The sequence below is a fragment of the Anabrus simplex genome, chromosome 12 (assembly GCF_040414725.1).
Source record: "Anabrus simplex isolate iqAnaSimp1 chromosome 12, ASM4041472v1, whole genome shotgun sequence".
Lineage (NCBI taxonomy): Eukaryota > Metazoa > Arthropoda > Insecta > Orthoptera > Tettigoniidae > Anabrus > Anabrus simplex.
Window position 1 is genome coordinate 74,940,098 of NC_090276.1, and position 14,134 is coordinate 74,954,231.

Below are 14,134 nucleotides of genomic sequence, written 5' to 3' on the forward strand. Positions count from 1 at the left end.
CTCCCTCTAATTGTCCTTACCCTCCTGGACGGAGTACATTATTGACCACTACCACGGAAGGCGGATGAGTACGCTTTGTCTACCTCGTTTTTTCCCCAAACTCCTCCAACTGCTTCCTCTTGCTACTGTTCCCATACGGGTACCAGCAATGATTCTCGCTTCGTTCATGTTTGCTACTTTATAAGGTATCATCGAGCTCATCCGGCTTTCACTCGATTATCCCCCTGTGGATGGGGGCGGTAAAAACACTCCCGGTATCCCTTGGCTGTCGTAAGAGGCGACTAAAAGAAGCACAAAGTCCTCTCAACTTGGGAGTGTAGGTTGGCGATCACGGGGACCGTAGCTGAGTTCTGGCACTGCCTCCATTTACTTGTGCCAGACTCCTCACTTTCAGCTGTCCAATCCGACGTCCCTTGGTCAACTCTTGTTCCTTTCCGACCCCGACGCTATTAGAGCATTCGAGGACTAGGGAGTTTCATTTTCACGCCCTTCATGGCCCTTGTCTTTTGTGGCAGTGTCGGATCCCTTCCATATTTTTCTCGCTGATTAGTGTTAATGAAGGATGGCCGCCCAGTTTCCTCTTAAAACAATCTCTACCACCAATTTCACTCGAATAAAATGAAGTCTTTCTAACAACACACCGATGTGAAGCAACATTCTTCCGAGAGCTGATCGTTGATCGGAACTGCGAGCTCACTCCGTTAGTCTTATTACACCAGGATTCACTTACGCTTAGTATACCTACCATCCCCTTAAAAGCGCAGTTATATCACTAAAATACAATGTGATTTGAGAAATACAGAAGAGACCTAGAACATAGTCTCGGCAGAGAACTATTCAATGGAGGATTTCATTGGATTACGTCTAGAAAACACTTTATATGTGCATACGGCTCTCCCTATTTCACTAGACTTTCTGTATTTCTGTCCAGAATGATTGTGGTAAATAGAAGTAACACTAATACATTACAAGCAACAGCTCATTCCTGTGTAAGAAACTCGTTTGCGTGGGCTCTGGATAGTGATAATACAGATATTGATCCTAATACCAGAGTTCAATAACTTGGATAGGAAGTTCGATGTTGAGTGAAGGAGAAGCAACATGCATCGAAGGCCCGACAATATCAATACGGTAACAGCAGAACTGTTTGAGCTGGACAAGACAGATTTTGATGAGGCTTGGAAGAATAATCAACTAATCTACCCTAAATGCAATAACGATAATAATTTCAATGTAAAATCAACGGTAGCTGGAAGAGGGGGGCGGAGCTCGGAAAACTTGGCAAATACGTGAATGACTTTTCGTATGTACCGTGGAAATTAGTTATATTTTACAGCACGAGAATTTTACGCTGTACAAAACTATTTTATTAACACGTGCACGATATGAAAATATCAACATATTTAAGGTTTTAGTACTTTTGTATCGCTTATAATAGAAGCGAAAATATTACGTGCCGGGCTGAGTGGCTCAGACGGTTGAGGCGCTGGCCTTCTGACTCCAACTTGGCAGTTTCGATCCTGGCTCAGTCCGGTGGTATTTGAAGGTGCTCAAATACGACAGCCTCGTGTCGGTAGATTTCCTGACACGTAAAAGAACTCCCGCGGGACAAAATTCCGACACATCGGCGTCTCCGACGAGTTAGTGAGACGTAAAACAAATACTATTATTAAAATATTATGTCGTATTAAATCTTTGACGTCTACACAAACATGCATGCCATTAGCACAAACGAAGAAGGAAACAGCCAACAGCCTATGTGAAACTTATGTTCTGATGTGTTATTGATCGTCGTACCAAGTGTCATAGCAATCGATACCCTCCATATCACAAAATCATATTTTGCGGCAATATGACTATTCTCAGTTTAGGATGCCTCAATTGATCATTCTATCAGTTCGGTTGTAACTTGTCGATGGGGAGAAAAACATCACAGCATGATAGAGCACGTAAGCTTTCAGGAACACATTACAAATGGCAGCAACAGTATCAAAAAAACCCTGAATATGTTGGTTTTGAGGGTTCTCTGTAATATAAAGTAAAAATGAGAAGAACTGTACGGCATTTTCTGCTTCAAAACACCTACCACAGCTATTTCCAACCGGCGTCTCGCGACACATCTTTAGTCAAACCAACTCGGACGGGTGATAATGGCGACGAAGCGACCGTGATCTTAGGGTGGGAAATCACACAAAACCATCTTCGGGGCTACCAACGCAGGATTCGAACCCCACAGCCTCCCGAATGCAAACTCACAGCAACATGATCCGAATACTGTGGGACACGTTCCGCGAAAATGCAGTAAACATATTTTGAAACGAAGTGTTGAAATGTTTACCCTCTTATCTAAAACAAACAAGCGTGAAGATATACCACGGATTTCTCGGTCAGAAAAACTCGAAAAGTTCTTCCCTTCGGTATCATCCGACAGGCTCGATTGGATTAAAACATCCTCTGCAGCCGTCATTGTTTTCAAAGTGCAAGGACTTCACATATCTCGGTAGGAAAATAACAAGACGATGGAAAAATGCGGCATCAGTAAAGCCAAAACTGCCTTCAATAAGAAAAGCAAGCCATTCACATCCGAAAGTATCAGCATAAAATTGTTAAGACAACGTCCGGTGAGAATGTGTGTGTGGAATTCGCTCGTTCGATTAACAATGGAATGCCGTGTTCGAGATGTGGTGCTACAGAAGAACGCAATTATTTCATAGGCGGATAAAATAATGAATCAGTTTCTCCAGAAATCTACTCTAATTTTGATATGCGCTATTTGTTCCTTCATGGGAGCGACCTACTTTCTCCTTGTATTGCCTTATAAAATGGTTATATCCTTTACAGCATGGACTCTGATCAACAGTGGCTGATCACGTCATTTTCACCCTGTCACATCATCGCCAGTTTACTCGCTACCAAAACGTCGAAAAATATTTCTATGTGAAATGTGTAACATACCGTACCAGTCATGTTCGCTCGCAAGGTAAAAATGTACCATTTATATAAAATTTTAGCAACTATATTTTATACAACTGTCGTTATGCAAACTTAAACACAAGTAATATTTCCGGAGATATTTAGAAGCTTGTGAAAAATTTGACAATCGCCAACATCTGGTATGAGTTCATGTACGGTATAAATGCATGCAACATAAAAGATCGGAAATTATATTCTGTAAAACTTTTTATTGTTTTGATACAGATGACGCCACTGTCACAGCACAAGCCGGATATTCCTGAACTTCAATAACGATTTTCCGGATAGCTTGTTTCATCGTGTATCAAACAAACGGACAATTGGACAGAACATACTTTCGTCTTTTCTATAGCTAATCCGAGACAAAACAAATTACGATGCTATAACTTTATTCATTTCCATAACAGGTCGGCAATAGCCACTGTTAATGTGTCACAAGCAAGGTATTAAACAAACAAGATAACACGCATTATCGCATATCCTTCTAACCGAAATTCCCATTGCACTTGAATACATTTTATCTCGATCGCAGTAATGTTAATTACAACTTCCGGTTAGCGCGCCTATCGATTCTTCCCGTAGCGTGTATATTTGCGTATCAGCCCGCACCTTGGTCAAGAAGGTATGTTATCAAAATTCACGTACGCAACACACTACTACTACGACGACGATTGAGCACGTGCAGCAAACTCTACAACGGGTATCTCCTCATGTAGCAAGCACTAAAGATAAGGCAAACGAACAACTCAATCGCAATGGTGTATAGGATGCAATAAGCCAAGTGAATATAGTACAGATAAAGTTCTTAATTCATCATGCCCTATAACGAAGATATCTCGAACCTTCAACACACAAAGGGAACGCCTACTGGCACCGGCGTTCATCAATATTTATGACGGATACATTTCGAAAGCTGCCCTCGATGGATGGGCTGCTATATTTTGCGTTGTTGGTACAAATATATAGAATTTCCGATATGCAGACAACACTGTGCCTACTCATAGTAAATGAGGGAGAATTGACACGAGCTTCTGCACAGAGTCCGAAATGAGACAGCATGAACATGGATTTGCAGATGAACATGCGAAGACAACAATGATAACAGTTGTTAGGGCCATAAAACCGAATGTATCCAGTGCCTATAGGCAACTTGAAGCAATTTCAGATAATGGGTTCTGTTATGAGTAGCAACAACTGCAAAGAGGAAGTCATAATAGTACTACTGAAGATGCGATTAGCACAAGCTCTAGTATTTAATATCCTCTACGCTGCTGAAACGTGAACCTTAAGAGCTGTAGATCTATGAAAGAACAAGCTCTCTGAGAAGAGGTGGTAAGAGATGAATGCTTCGCATACCTTACATAGCGCACTTCATAGCAATGAACCAATTTTCTCAAGGAGTTAAGCACCAGTATCGGCAGTTCACTAACAAAGAAGTCCCAATTCTTTGGTCACTCGTGCGGCGTGTGGATGGTAGTCTTGAAACAGAAGGATCGTGGACGAGCTACTCAGAGATCACAATGAAAAGAGTCGGGTTTCCTGATACGAGGTCGGGGAGGAGGTAAGATAGAATTATACGGCATAATATTACGACTGGATGCCCTTCCTGACGCCAGCCAATTGACCTAACGAAGATTAAATTAATAATGGAGAATGAAATTGGTAAGGAGGTGGAAGGAATCGGCTAGGAACTGTCCCAGCATTTGCCTGGAAGTGAAAATGGGAAATCACAAAAGAACGGGCTCAAACCCACTTATCTTCCGAAGACAGAACACGCATGGCACGTGTCGTAAGAGTTCTGGCTCTGCAGAGTGCCGGACAGAACAGTTACGAAGTAATTTTGTACCCACATTTTTTTCTAATCTAATGCTTGCAGACAACTTTTGGTTACATGAAATTGCATCCCTCTCCACTTGCTAGATCCAGTCAAACACGCCACAGACCAGAAATAGACTGTCAAGTAGAGTGAACTCCATTCCCGCAAAATGAAACGGGTCCATGAAAATTTAGCCTGTGGCATGAAATGGTGGTATAAAGGAATATGTCATAATAATTGTATATCAGGCACTTAAATTGGATGCCATTTAGACTGCCCGCATGTCAATTTCGATATTCCGTTTTACTCTACCACGCGGAAGAGAATCCACAAATCTGTTGGGCGATCTACAGACGAGTTTTAATTCATTTTTATCGAGTAAACACCAAAAGTGTCAGATCTCTTACACGTACACATTCACTTGGGAGTGCCGAATGGACTTCCATTTTCGCCATTGAAAGCTCCGACCTCTGCCGGCTTTGGATTCACTGCTCCACAGACGGAACTACAGTATAATAATCCCTCTAGCTCGGTGTGTGTGCGTTCATCTTAATACACATATTCATCCCCAAAAACACATCACACTACAATCCCCCACAGAAACACATGATAGTGAACGCATTCCTCCTCGGCGTCAGGAAGAGCATCCGATCGTAAAAGTAGGCTTAATCTGCATTAGAGGAGACACTGGATAACTGGGAGAGAAGAGGAAGAAAAATATAATTTTCCTCAATTCTAAAACCTAATCATGTACAGACGAACCCAGTGCAAGATACAGCGAGAAACCTAAAACGCGCCCTACTGCCGATGCTAACACCATTCAACACCTTGGTTTGCTTCTCTCAACCTACATAGCCAATTCCATAATTCTCTTGGGTAACGTATCTTCATCTGCCTGACATGCCACCCCCGCCCTCCATGCGCCGGTTTATAGATACAGCTTCATCCAGTGTTCACTTCTAAATTGGCATCTATATCCTCATCCCAAATGCCCTCCTGCCATTGCTTCCACCTACTTGTACCAGGAATCATTCTCGTCCCAACTTTTGTCTGAGAGCTCACTTCATTGGCTTTCCTACAGCTTGATTCAGTTTCAACTGGTCACTATCACTCTAATCATATTCATATACTTGCTGCACCTCTTCTCAAGCCCAAAGATAACGAAGTCGTTGGCACAGGCCAAAATGCTTGCCACATTTCTACCAAAATGAACAAGATACCAGCCTTTTCTAAACCTCAGAGCTACCTTAAACCAAGAACTCACAATCTACAACCATTTCTTACTGAGGACCAATTGTCAATATAAATGCTCTTTTGAATGACAACGGTAACTTAACATACCACTGTTCCCACAATCCATCAGTATAGCCAACAGAGAATGGCATTACAAATCAAATTTCTTCACAGTTCATTCAAAATACCCATTCTTATTAGCCTGCAAGCAGTAAAATAGAAGGTCGGTGACCAATAATTGTACATCCCTCAGTAAGGAAAGGGAAATACGAAAATTATCAATCCTTCCTCCGGATGAACCTAGAGAAGAGCAGCCTAGTTTTACATAACTCAGCCCTGTTCTAGGAACACCCAACACTTAAGGACTACCTTTTTAAAGTCAACTGATGTCAAACAAAAGTTGCCAATGTTCTTATTCTACAAATAAACTAGTACCAGCATTCTCAAAGACGTCTCCAAACAATGCAGCAAAACAGAAAGGACTATCTGATAAATTTTGACTACCAACCATTACATACATCTTCATTGTAGACTATTATACCTTTCAGCGTTCAGCCCGCAAAGCCTCTATGAATTAGCTATGAGCCTCTACAATCCTCTGTGGGCTCGGTTAGTTCCAAACAACTTATTAAATCTGAATCTAACTATTGTTGCCCTGGTCTCTTACTCCTACAGGGTCGTGTCCATTACACAAAGTACCAGTGTAAACCTGCAGTTCTTTAAACATGGATTATCTTAAAGATACCCTGTTTCAATGTAGGAAACCACAAATTATTTCATAACAAATGGATTGTATCTTTTGAGGAAAGTTTGGATCAAGGACAGACACGTAAAAACACAACCAGTCTAGAGAAAGCATTGTATCCATGATGAACCACTTGCTATTCACTTGCTGACCTATGGACTGCAAACCTGACGAGTAGGGAGAACAGCTGACTACAAGCAACACGAGGTTCCTTAAGTTGAGGAAACAAAGTGCTCGATGGTTTGGCCACATTATGAGAACGGCTGCAATAAGAAAGCCCAAGCCTCAGATTAAAAAAGATTGGGAGGGAGACTAAGACCTGGCCACGAGGAGCCCAAGACAGAAGATACAGGAGAAGTGGTGGCAAGATAGAAGTTTAGCAGGAAGCTGGTGGACACGAGGGGGTCGCACATGGTCCACAATCTAGCACAAAGGTTATTGCTCACGGAGGTAAAAGTTACCTGGACTGTTCAAATGTAATATAAATAACACTAGACAAACGAGAAGTCTCGTTTTGCATTCTCATCATTTGTCCAAACAACCTTAGCTTTGCAGTAGTAACTGGAGAGAAAACCAGAGTACAACCTCCAATGAGATGAGTAGACTCTAAAATGGAAAGCACCGAATGAAGATGTACAGAGAGAACAGAGATTGAAGAGTGTGGTAGAATGATAAAACAATATGGAGGGCTGGAAATAGGTATAATTGACAAAGAGACATGTGAATTATAATGGTTGGAAAAACGGTGTCCAGGGAGGCAAATAGATTTAAAAGCTTGCTTTACAAGAAGCAACAAAATTATTCTCCTGCATCTGCAAATTAACACAGCATCCATACTCTCACAAAAAGAATAAGAAAGAGTTCCATCATTGGTGACAAGTATGTGGTAATGCATGCAGCATTCATCAGTAATGACACTTTTAGTGTCGCATACTCCTCACAATGAAAATTTAGTTTTGTGCACATTTGCTTGTGGAATACATTTCTACTTGATAGAAACCAAATAATTCTGCATCAACGTTGAGCTGTTTGTGGCACTGCAAATGCCACCCATTATTGATTAACATTATCAATGTCTAAAACTCAACGCCACTTTTTAATTATGAATAAATAAATGACATTTCCTTGTCTACACATCTGTCATAATTGGTATTTGTCTCTCATCTCCAGAACAAGGAGAAAATGCTATTTCTTAATTTCTGCTATGTCTATCTGTATGCCTGTACATGAACCACCAGAAAACAGCTGAAAGGAATCTAGTGAAAATTTGTATTTAGGTCAAGGGAGATGACACTGTGATTTCGACCACAATTTCTTTTTTCAAAACTGAGTGAAACAGCAGTTAAGAGGAAGCCCCAAAAATTAATTCTCAAACATCTCCGTTAATACTGTACTATCAATACATGCTACATAAAGTTGTGGAAAATGACACTTCCGGTCATATGCACAGTACGAAGTTATTCAACAAAGAATAACAAATATTTGTGATTTAATATTGCTTATAATTACATATGTCCTATAAAAGAATACTTCGTTAAAAAAGTGAGAAATAGTAATTCTTATGCCCAATGCCTTTTACAGTTTTAATGTTGCAGAAAGGTACTTGAATGAACGGACTGTCATAAAGAGAGTTGTAGTGCCTTTGAATACTGGTGGGGATTAAGGAAAACGTTTTATCACTCCACGTATTCTGGTAACTACTGGTAGAGTATTAGAGCTGTTCAATCCATGCTATGGAGGTGCTGATAGCAATGGAGACTTAATAGCCACAAGCCAGACTGGTTTTCTCCATTTACATGAACCACATATGTTGCCGACCTGTCAACTAGGCTAGCTCATAATACAAGTATTTCACCTGTCAAGTAAATATACACAATTTTAGATTAGAATATTTCCAGACACAACAGCATCTATTATCGGCACACTTTATCTTGGTTCATTTGTGTACGGGGGTGAGGAGTAAGGAGGGAGCTGTCCCTGTTCCGGTAGTACTGCCAACTGAATGAAAATGAAATCTGAATTGAATCGAGAATATGATCGATCGATATGAAAATTCTAAACAGTTACCTTAAGCCAACAACTGTGTCACATACACATTATATAACATTTCTCGATTCGAATCTTGTTCCTAGCATGAATTCTATAGTTTGACTTTGCTGTGTAAACAATAACAGTACTAGACCGTAAAGTGTACGCCAGATGTCGCACAACGATGCATAAGCGATTCACAGTGTGTGTTTCAAAGGTTGCCAGTATGAATCTCGAAGACTGCCGAGGTCGACCGATTCAGCACTAGGGTGTAAATGCATCCAGATAAAGTGTGCCGATAATAATAATTCTTCAGTTCCCTACTTTTAATGTAATCTAAACACTTCACTTTTGTCTTGAATAACTTCTCATTTTACAGTTTTATAAATAACAGAACTATGTAGATTTTCTAACGATGAATAATGTTGATAACATTCTTCCAAAGTAGCTCACTGTGAAGAAACCCTTAAAAAGCAAAACATGTATGCATAATGCATACTTGAGCTGTATTACAAGTTGTGTGACTCAACATACGAGCGCCTCTGTCCAATGACAAAACGGATTCAGTGAACGAGTTGACAGCTCACAGGTCAAGAAAAATGAAACGTTCCTGAATTCCATACTTAAAACAAGCAAGAAAAAATTTAATACAAAACATAGAAACACTTTGGAAAAAGAAGGGTGGGTAAAAGAGTTAGGCTTATGAAATGGGCAGAGGACCAAACAAATTCTTTTCCTTTGAACTCCAAGAACAGAGGATCCTGTAGATCAACACTGCCCTCTTCTAAGCTTCCCATAGAACTTCAGTATCTCCCCCGCCCAAGTAGCACCCCATTCACTGCGATGGGCTTTCTTGTTGTCAGCGCAACACTCACCTGTTCAGGCTATTATATCAACCGAAGCACTCTATTTATTGGTCTGCACCTCCTGGCCACTGACAAATCCCCACAACCAAGGGGCCTTTAGCACCTATTCTGTTGAGATGGTTTTTATTGTTCCCTGGTTGGTAATGAAATTGTGTTGAATTCTGGGACTGACATCACACTAAATTAATTTCAGCCAACAATAGTGTTTGCTCAGCAGGCTACTTACGAAAATATTGCTGATGTGATATTTAACTAGAAGAGTAAGTCCAAAGGGGGTTCTTAGCAGTGGCAATAAACATGTATATCTCTTCCACGTGCATAGGTACGAAGCAAGATTTATAAACCGCAATCTTCTGAGGGAAAATGCCAAAGTGTTAACCAAGTTTCAAAATAAAATAACTTTTCAATGAGAATACCTCAAATAATATCAAAGAAATTAGAAAGTTGAAATTCTGCTACAAGTTAAAAATCACCAATAAAAAGTTTTGGAACCACATTTTCTGATTTAGATTTGCATCTTAAACACCAGCAGCTTCCCAGCAAGTTTTCTTACCCAGAAAACTCCCCCAGGCTTGCGTAAGCTATCCTCAAGCAGGGCGGGGGAACGACACACATCAGCTCAGTCTGCTGACTGTTCACGAGTGGACAGAGCTCAAGGGTTGCAGTCGCTCAACTACAGCCAGTATTCGGGAGGTGGTGGGTTCACACCCACCCTCACCCATCTGTGTCGGATTGACGTAAAGCAACTTGTAAGAATGTTCAGAGTGGAACCAAGATGGAGCAGTTCCACAATGAGAAATATACCAATAAAAGTCAATTATCTAAAAGGCAAAAGCCATTACTTTCCTTACAGCATCTTGGTAAATTTTCAAACAATGACCAATTCCTTCATCAGTGCAGAGAAGAGTAAAACAATGGTAATGACCAGAGGGGAGAGGAGGAATAACAATAGGAGGCAAAGTCTAAAAGGTTTTTTTGCTTTTGCTAGTAGCCTTAGGTCGCACCGACACAGATAGTCTTAAGGCAACGATGGGATAGGAAAGTCCTAGGAGTTGGAAGTGGCCGTGGCCTTAAGATACAGCCTGGTGTGAAAATAGGAAAGCACGGAAAACCATCTTCAGGGCTGCCGACAGTGGGATTCAAACCCACTATTTCCCGGATGCAAGCTCACAGCCGCGTGCCCCTAACCGCACGGCCAACTCGCCCGGTGGATCCAAAAGTAGCACTTAGGTGAACTAATGGCAAATGCTAGACTATGTGTGTATAGCAGAATAAACATGGAAAGTGAAAAAATTTACTGTGGAATAAAGGTATGCCTGAACACATTCCTATATCAAAGTACACAGTTGACTAGGCCTATGACAAAAGGAATCAGGGTTCAGAAGACAAAAGGAAACAAGAGTTAGAAATGAGGGCATAAGAGAAGCAAAGTAAAGTGGAAATCTTAACGATAAGACAGAGAGAGAGGAACAGGTTGAACACACCACACAGATGAGCACAGAAAGGATGATGAAACAAAGTTTGGAACCGTAGCTGGAGGGGAAGAGAGATCGAGGAAGACCAAGTGCAGCCTTGGATTGGATCACAATGACATTATTAGCCCAACCTCAAATGAGGATCAGCTAAACCTCAAAATGATGATCAGCGAATCCTCAAAAGCTACTGAAAACAATTTGTTATGGAGAACGTTTCGATCAACTGACATGAGATTCTGAGGACGATCCGAATCAAATACCGAGAAAGGATGATTATCCATAATCTGCCGAAATATCAGCCGGCAGTAATAATTGAGGGATATGAAAAAAGTAGCAAAAATATAAGTGAGACAGGGCTGCGGTTTGCCCCTTCCTCTCACACACACCTATTCAATGCTCAAACAGAACAAGTGGGAAAATAAATTAAAGAGTAATTACAGTTCAGGGAGCAGTAATCAAAACCTAGAGATCTGCTGATGCTGTTATTTAACTGAATTCGAATGCTATGGACACAGTCTTGGAGGAGTAGGTCTACAGAGTGAAAAGTTTACTTTCTCAAACCTTTCGCCAATTCCCACGAAGGTGCTGAACTTGATTGTGATCCATCTTATCCTTCATGTGTGATTTCCATTATCCTCCTAAGATTTGATGTGTAATTATAGCAGAAATGAAAACAGTTTTAATTTGAAGATAACAGAACTCTTAATTCTTTACAGAATTAACATCCAGCAACATGTTTCTGCAATGGAGGCTCTTCAAAACCCTTTTCCTACGTGTATCATTTCAATTTATCAAGCAAAATTATAGTCACCCAAATGGCAAGATATTGCAGACAAAGGGAAGCAACCAAGAAGTAAAGTACACTAAACGTCAACAACATACAGCAATATGTAAGACATAAAATTTAACAGATGTATCAACTCTTAAAATATATTATGCTGGAAAAAAGAAAAAAAAGAAAAAAAAAAAACCACCTTGGTTTTACTAACCAACACTCAAAACTCACAATCATGATTTTTGGTTTCAACTGGCTGGCAATCATAGATTCATATTATGTAAACCATGTTACTGTATTTCGAATCTCATTATTTAATCAACATTCTTCAAGAATGGACAATCTGCACCTTTAATATAAAAAAATTCACAGACGTGGAAAGTCACAAACAAAAATTGTATCTCCCTCCAAATTCAAATAATAGATGCTGAGTTGCCAAACCAGATACATTTGAACTTATACCGATGAATTCCCCTTAAACCAGTCCAATGGTAAGCAAGAATTTTTTTCTCATTTTACTGAAAAGATAATAAATTTACACGACTGTGAAATTTCAACTGAAAAATATCGTAAACTGCAATCGTAAATTACAATTGAATAAAGACAATTCAAGGGATGCCATCCACAAAGGTTTAGACTAAAGTATATAGATACAAGCTACGGAGACGAGTAAAATAAAGAAAGAAACTGTGTATTTGAGACACACCAAGAAAATCACAAATAATATACCCAATCGATTTTCAGAACAACATCCGTTTCATACACATTACAATTTGAAGGAATTAAGAAAACTCTATGGATACTTTCTAAACAAATTATTAACTTCAACAGAACTGTACGACGACTAATATAAATCTTTAAAATGTTCAGGATGCTCGATTGAGAATAATTCACAAGCAGCTATCAAACGTTTGTCTTTTGACGGCAGAAGCATATCACAGGAAAAAAACCAACGAACCATACACAATGAAATTATCCCTACAATACATTAGGAACGACGGTAAAGCTATAAGGATACATCATTTAAAACAACTCGTTCATTTTCGGCTTGACCCCTTTACAAAATCTCACGTTTTCTATAACCAACGCACAATGGAGACGTTTCAGACGCCGAATTTTTGGCTCCCATATAACAGAAGTGCAATGATAATATACTATGACAATTACAGAAATTGTCTAAACAAACAATATTCAAGGTATTTAATCCATAGTTTCAATAAATATTAAGTAAAGTGTGTACAAAACAGATTTGAAATTCAGTTTACATCTTACCTTTTCAACACAGGTGACGGCAAGATTCAAGAGCTTGACTGCGCAGATTTATGGCGCACGCTTCTTCAAAATAGATCCTAAATTCGGATAGTGGTCCAATGATTCAAACTACAACTCAAATTACTTTGACTAATACATTCAAATATAAATATTATATATAATAACGATATGAATTTATTGTTTTATATCGGAATTCCACGGATAATCTCATACAATTTTAATAAAAGACTCCACTTGACTTCCGTTACTGTGATCATGGAATGCCTAAAGTTGTAGAAGTACTGAATAGTTTTACGAAGCGTGTATACTGCCATCTACAGGCCAGTAGCTAAAACATGTGTAGCTCCTTCTCTCAACAGTTTACTTACGGTCGAATACTACGTAGTATTCAATAATTCTCACTAGATGACACGCAATGCGTCTAGCATTTTGACATTGAAAGGATGAGGGTTACGCTTGAGAGTTTACTCTTCTGGAAATGAATCCATGAACAGCTGATCAAAAATGAGAAGTTACCTTATGTCAAAATGAAAGAATTATATTGTGGGTAAAAAGGAAGAACTAATTTTATTTTGAAATACCCATACTAATATTATTCTAACGTATAGTAACATATAGAAAATGGCCACTACAACAGGGCCAGTGTCTAATTCAGAAAGTTACAATGGCTAAGGCTAAAAGCCATCCTTGGAGAGGGTTGCGTAGGGTAGGTAAACGTCGCTAGTTCTAGTTCTCTTATATGATCCTTGTGTGACGTTGAAGGTAAGTTCAGTGAGAAGTACATTACCACAGTTTATATTTTTTCTGTATTGCTTCGTAGTGAAGTATAACATCATATGTAATGTTACGTAAATACGATGGTAGGCATCTTTTCTTTTTAAAAAATAGTAATTTAACATTGGCGCCAATTTTAATTTGGAACACAGTTAGACAAGAACGATTACATGCCTT

At 39.6% G+C, this 14,134-nt stretch overlaps 1 protein-coding gene across 1 annotated transcript in view; it reads right to left on the reverse strand.

Annotated features, from left to right (window-relative positions):
- LOC136884533 (SIN3-HDAC complex-associated factor) overlaps window positions 1-13,216 on the reverse strand; it is a 73,491-nt gene extending 60,275 nt beyond the window's left edge. Inside the window, exon 1 of the mRNA XM_067156774.2 lies at window positions 13,184-13,216. The gene's annotated coding sequence lies outside the window, so the exon portion shown is untranslated. The remainder of the gene's footprint in view (window positions 1-13,183) is intronic.
- Window positions 13,217-14,134: the final 918 nt, after the last annotated feature.